The sequence below is a fragment of the Pieris brassicae genome, chromosome 10, assembly GCF_905147105.1.
Source record: "Pieris brassicae chromosome 10, ilPieBrab1.1, whole genome shotgun sequence".
Taxonomy (NCBI): Eukaryota; Metazoa; Arthropoda; class Insecta; order Lepidoptera; family Pieridae; genus Pieris; species Pieris brassicae.
The window spans coordinates 9,290,303-9,297,144 of record NC_059674.1 but is presented as its reverse complement, the minus strand read 5'-3'; the positions used below and the strand labels follow the sequence as shown (position 1 = coordinate 9,297,144).

At 34.8% G+C, this 6,842-nt stretch overlaps 1 non-coding gene across 1 annotated transcript; it reads right to left on the bottom strand.

The window, feature by feature from the left end:
• Positions 1 to 6,379: 6,379 nt before the first annotated feature.
• On the bottom strand, positions 6,380 to 6,452 carry Trnav-cac. The gene has a single exon. It is a non-coding gene; the product is annotated as a tRNA-Val (tRNA).
• Between the last annotated feature and the right edge of the window lie 390 nt (positions 6,453 to 6,842).

The window sequence follows — 6,842 nt, the reverse complement described above, 5'->3', positions numbered from 1 at the left end:
AGACATGTGTCTAATTTGAACACTCGCTGTACTAACAAAACATTGTGAGGAAAATTGGCTTTCCTTTTAGATCCAACGACAGCGTTTGTCAGACTATGCTCCTATCACCTTCATTTTCTGCAAAATAGGAAGTATCATCTTTAAATTTCATACTCAAATCAAAAATCTTACATTGTTCAGACTTAATACCCAAAGTGTTTCTTTGCGATCTCTTTCTTAATTTAATCCTAGATGATGATAATCTTACAAATTTTTAAGACACTTTTTAGAATATTATATATATATATGCTGATGTTCTTGATATATCAGCCTGTCGACTTCCATACAAAAGTCTATAAATTCCTATATGTCCCCAATGTGGAATGGGCTGGACACATTCCATTCTTCAGTTCAACGCACGCAATGAACGAACTCATAATTTAACAGTCATATTTTTTAAATTAAAAGGGGATAAAAATATACTAACTTAATCATAGAAACTTGAAGAAATTGTGTTATTTGCACCTGATGACTCAGTCAGATCTTTGCATCACACTCAGACAGACAGAGATCTAACCTAGAACTTAAATTAAACCTAATTTTTTTATGAAAAATGTGGTTGTATACCGATTACAGACATACAGCTTAAATTAAACATATGCACTTAACTCATTAACCAATATATCTTGACCCTCGAATGAATGATGTCTTACAACATTAAACAGCTATTTAGCAGTGGAGCGGTTAACTCAAAACATATGTCGGAGATACTCGTAAATGTTTTCAATTTATTTTAACTGCTGGTTACAAGCAATGACAATGTATTTAATTTAATTTAAAAGCTGCTGGCTGATATTTTGCACATAGATTTGTAATAGTGTCATTAAAAGCAGAGAACAATCATAAATAAGTCTTTAATAAAATATAAATAAATCAGCAGCGCTACCTTTTTAGGTCGGGGCCGCAGATTTCTGTATCTGTCTCATGATCATTTGCCAATCTAGTAGGCAGGTAGGTGATCAGCCTTTTCCGGCCGGTTTCCTCACGATGTTTTCCTTCACCGTTCGAGTGAACGTTATTTAACACAAAGAAAGAAAATCCATTGGCTCACAGCCGAGGATCGAAGCTACGAGCTCAAGAACGGGAGTACCTTTTGGGTAATCAGTGATTAAGTGGTCTGAAAGAAACCATATCTTAGGTTAGAAAGTACGTATTTGGTCTACAGAAGGCTGTTCACCGACTTGCCTATATGATTGACAAATAATCATAACAGAATATGATACAGAATTCAGAGGCCCAGACCTGTCGCTATATATATTTAAATATAAAGCACAAGATACAACCAGTAAGATTATAGACAATTGTGAATTCCGTATTGAGTATTGCTTGGCATATTTATAAGCCGGAATCCCGGGTAGGAGCTAGTGTAATTTTATTACTAACTCAAGAGCATCTATGCGTTGAATTTAACATAATTTGTCCATTAACATTCAAAACATAAGCACAGTGTGTGAAGTGACTACTGTTGAAGTGTATAAAAATAAATGACTCAATATTCATAGAAGACTATGTTACCCTTTTGGAGTTTACAAAATATGTCACACTCAGCTTTAACATAGATTTCTTACAACAGTGGGTAAACCGAATGGAATAGAAATGCAATGTAGTGGAAATAATTAATTGAAATGAACAGGAAGCAATTGGCAGTCTCGTTGTTTATCTCACATCTTAGATATGCGCTTCAATAAGCTTTAAACTCTCATTCATTTTTAAGTGACTTCAAAGTGAATGAGGAGGTATATGACTTACTTTACAGTAAATTGATAGTTTTTACTGATATAAGAACATCTAACAATAGTCCAGTAAATAGAACTACAAACAAAACCAAAAAAAAGAGAGAGGGAAACAAACAGAGAAGAGTATAAAATTTCATTTATTTCTTAAGTTTTTAAATTAAGAGCTGTGGCTTGCGACTCCACAACTGTGAGGTCAGACGAATCACTGTGTACTTCTTTCATCATTATCAATGACTATACAGCACCTCGTGGGTCTTGATTCCGTTCAAGTTCAAGTACTACGTAAGCACTGTAGGGGGTGGGGCGTCCTTGTTTTACTCATTTTATGATTACGTCAACAGTAATTATTTACTTTTTTGAAACTCACTAATTATTTCCGAACTGTACTGTCCAGGATTCCTACAAAAAGTTTATGTACTATTTTTGAGAGCTTTCCTTACTTTTTCTGACAAGAGGAGGGGGGGATAAATGGCTGTAAACCTGTTTACGTAATACTTGAACGGCCCCTTTGCCACTTTAAGTAGATTTTGCAATCGCAATTTATTTCTTGTTGCTACCTTCGAATACCTATTGTTTCAAGGTCCTTGAGACCTCCATCCCACCAACGCATCCTTGGTCTACCGGGTTTTCTCTTGTCACCAGGTTGTGAGTTCAGTCAGGATCTTGGGGCTGTTCTATAAAAAAAATGTTATAAAGTTCATCATTCAGCGAATACTACAAACACCGTCATCGTAAACAGACTTTTCTGTACTTACTTATAATGTTTTTATCAAGAAACAGGTAAAGAAAGAATTATCCTATTTTTGTTAATTTAAGAAATTAAGTACGCACAATCTCCCTTAGAATTGTAAAGTCCCTTCATTTGGTGTCAATGCGTGCCTGCTCAATTGCATTACGATCGTGACATGTCTGTAATATTACGTCGTGAGTGACCGTTTCGGTGATACAAGCTTACATACAGACGTAAAATACTAGATACGACTTATGCGTTCGCGAATCTCATAAAGTTAATAAAAAGCTTGTTACGGTATGTTTGGTGACACTGTACGATATTCATTATTAATTAAGTTTTAGAAGATGCAATATTTTTATTAAATTTTAAATTTTGTTATATAAGTATTGCTATTATTAGTCTTAGAATTTAACTGGGAATAATATTACTTTAACGTTGCCATATATTGCCTTCTGCGTATGACTCTCATTCCTGAGGTTCCAGTTTCGATCCCCGGCTTTGCACCAATGGACTTTCTTTCTATGTGCGCATTTAACATTCGAACGATTAAGGAAAACATCATGAGAAAATCCGCTTGCGTTAGACAATCATTTACAAATGTCAACGTTCCGAGTGCCTTTCAGCAATCGTTGGCAGCGATTGCCACTACCACTTACCTATCATATCTATCATCAATGAGGCACGAACTCTTGTGCACCAATGGAATTTCTATGTGCGCATTTAATACTCCCTCATACGGTAACGGAAAGCATCATGAGACAAGCGGTATGTGCCTAAGACCCCAAAAGTGGCAGAAGGCTGATCTCCTATTTTTCTAAAATAACATATTCCTTAAACAGATACATAAATCTGAGGCCCAAACCTAATAAGATTGTAAGTTGAACATTGTACTTAAAATGCGGTCATATTATTTATTTATTTATAAAAGCTTGCCAATGCTCGGCACACTGATACTTTATTACACATTATTATACAATATTTATTTTTAATGTGACATCCACTTACAGACAACTGTAACATACAGGAGATAATAAAAAGAAATTAAACAAAAGAAGATTATAAAAAACACGAAATCGATTTTCGTTTCTTCTTTTTAAAGTGTGACGCAAGTAACTATGAAGCCCAGCTTGTTTATCAAAATCCTCAATCAAGACATCGGTGTGTGTTTGGCCAAAACGCCTTCTCTGTAAAGCTTTGGCTAAAACTGATATTATCGTCATCCCTCCCAGGCCCTTAGAAATAACACGAGGTATATAAAAACGGTTAACATAGTAACAAACACGACCAGTAAAGTTAATAAATTTTATAAGGCAGAAGGAGTTTTACATCCACATCTCTATATCCATGTCGAGCGTTGATGTAATCTGTTATTTTGATGTATTGACGAAGAATGATACACGATTGAGCGCCGTTCTGTCTTTTGCACGACAGCCATAATTTGCTTGCCTCTTGGCGATTTAAATGAGAACCAGCTATGTCTGCACATATTTTTTATTTATTTTACAAAATAATATAATCTAAACCAAGGTATTAACACCACTGTGGTTTATTTATTCCACATCATTATTTTATCTTAACAGTTACTAGTAATTCGATAGAATGACCATATTATACCCACACCGATTATCCTACATAAAAAAACATAAATAAATATATTTATATGCCTAAATCTTATAACTAACAATATAGCAAGCAACTCATGTGAACTCAGCCAGTGTACAAAAGGTCTACGTCAGTAAAATTTTTATTTATGTATTTATTAACACTTCGATATACTACAATATAAAAAAATGAACATAATCAAATCAAAAGCTCCCTCCTCCTGGCCACTGGCGGCCTCGGTTTCGAGCGATCTCTTCCAGGCAACCACTGTGAGTAAAGAAAAAAAAATGTATTAAATTACATAAGATAGGCAAGTAGTGCAAAAATACATGTTATTAAGACAAAACTAAACAGGAACAAAAGAAGAAACAAACTAAACTAAAAAGATGATACATTAAAAATTGTTTCTACTCAGTATTAGATTCATATTTGTTTTTTACGACTGAGGCGCAAACTAGCTGCTGTGGTCTCTGGCAGAATGACCAGCGCTGTGGAACAACTGTGCTCCTCAGCATATTGCTGAGGCAGGGCCAATTACAACCACAGCACACACGCATTACACAATTAAACCTTTTCTTTAAAAAAATTGTTATCTCTCTATTATTATTATTTTTTATTTATTTTTCTTTTTATTTTTGATTATTGTTATTTTACGTGTTTCTGTGTGTGTGTTTTGTTGGAAATAAATGTTATGTTATAAATAGAAAGTAGAAGACACATAAATCACGATAAGTCTCACGTGAGTTAGTAGTTAGTAGGAAAGTTAGGGATACAGATTTTGTTTATTATTTGAGAGTGGCGCTTCGCTAACCAAGTTGGAATGTCACGCGGTATATCCCAAAGTTTAGACGGAAGCCTCAGGTATCTACTTGGTACCCGTAGACCCAATGTAACAATAGCAGCTCTTGTCAGGAGCGCAACATATACAAATAATTCTTTGTTCTAATGTTGCTTTACGGTGAGCTCTCTAATAACTGATGGGGTAGTTAATTTATTAGCCGTGTCTGTAAATACTTAAACTCTCACCATTGTATAAAGAAAGAGTATACTTCTCTCTCAAAGTCTCGCAACGCATCCGCTAAAATGAGTATACATGGGCTGCGATGACTTCACTTCTTTGGTGTCCCGTAGGGTTCCTCGTTTGGCTCATCCCTAAAGAAGAACGTTTATTCTCAAAGTACAGAGCCGACTCAAGTCTGTACGTCTGAACTCTTTTTTAATGTATTGGCCTTTAAGATATAATGTTGGCCTCAACCATGACAGCCTGATTGAGTGGCGATGAAGATATCAAGTGTGGAGAATAAATTAATTCTCTATTTGATTACTCTTGTATAGATGGATGTCAGACACGACCGTATTGGTACAAGTAGTATTAGCTTTTTTGATGCGGACTGAGGAGCTGGTTCCACATAGTCGTGGTTAGCGAGAACATTGACCTAAAAAACGCCCTCTCCGATAGAAGATGCAGAGAGACTCCACGTCTATACTTCTCGACATTATGTGACCGACCGACCACTTAGAGGCTACAATTGTACATCTACTTCTAGATTTTTTTTTTTTACGATTTTTGTAGGCCCCACACGGAAATAGTACTTATCAGCATTCAAGGCCGTGTGCCTTATTCGCCTTCTTCTATGGGTCCTATGGGTTCTTACTTGAAATAGACAAAACATTTTCTTTATGGAAGGTTAAAATAATTATTTGTGATTTATTAATGAAATTTAAATAAAACAACACAACGACTCTCAGAAACGAAATTAAACGTCCGATTATCTAACATTATTTTAAGCATTCAGTTAAAGCTAAGTCATAAATCAATTGCCTAGCTCAGTTAAGTTAATGATAACTGTGTGTATGGCAATTAGTAGTATTAATTTAGTTAAATGTTTGCGTATTAGATTAAATCTGCGAAAAAATAAAATACAAGAACAGATGGTAATCCCTTTAATAGAGATTGTAAGAACACTTTCTTATGTTATATCCTTATTAGTAAATTAGGTTAGAATTAACTTACTGATTAGTTTAGGCTAGACTGGTTCATGATCTGACAGTGAAAAGAGAATAAATAAAAATACATAATTACATTTTTATATAGCAATTAACACTTATTTGGTTGGTAACAGATGATATTATGGTGTACAACTCGAAGATATGGGGTTCGATTACCGGCAAAATAATTGTATGCTCACAAACTTGCTCCAAAACGGCAAAACAAATGCGTTGCAACGTCTACCACACACATGTAATGTTTATCAAAATGGACAAAAGATGTTTCCGCCCGGGATCGAAACGGGGACCTTGTGCGTGTGAAGCACACGTGATAACCGCTACACTACGGAAACTTGAAAGCTCTGACCAAAAGAAAGCCTACGTTGAAATAAAAGTAAATTGACGTTTACTCATATCAAACATAATGCTAAATCTCTAGCACATATCTTTTCTAAAATGAATATAAATTTTGGTACAAAATAAAATAAAAATACCAGCAAAACAGTGGATTAGGTATGACATCGGCACTTAACAGTGCCTACTTTAAAATTGATCAGCCCACTTCCGAATATATCCAGCTCCGTATAAGTACTCTGTAGTACATAATAAATATGATTCATGAAAAATAAATATCATCAAAAACTAACTTGTAAAATAAGTCTCGCAAGTCTTCCTCTTTACCTTGAGGAGTGGTCATAGAAATACCAAGTTGATCAACTTATTAAGTCCCTAATGACAGAAGG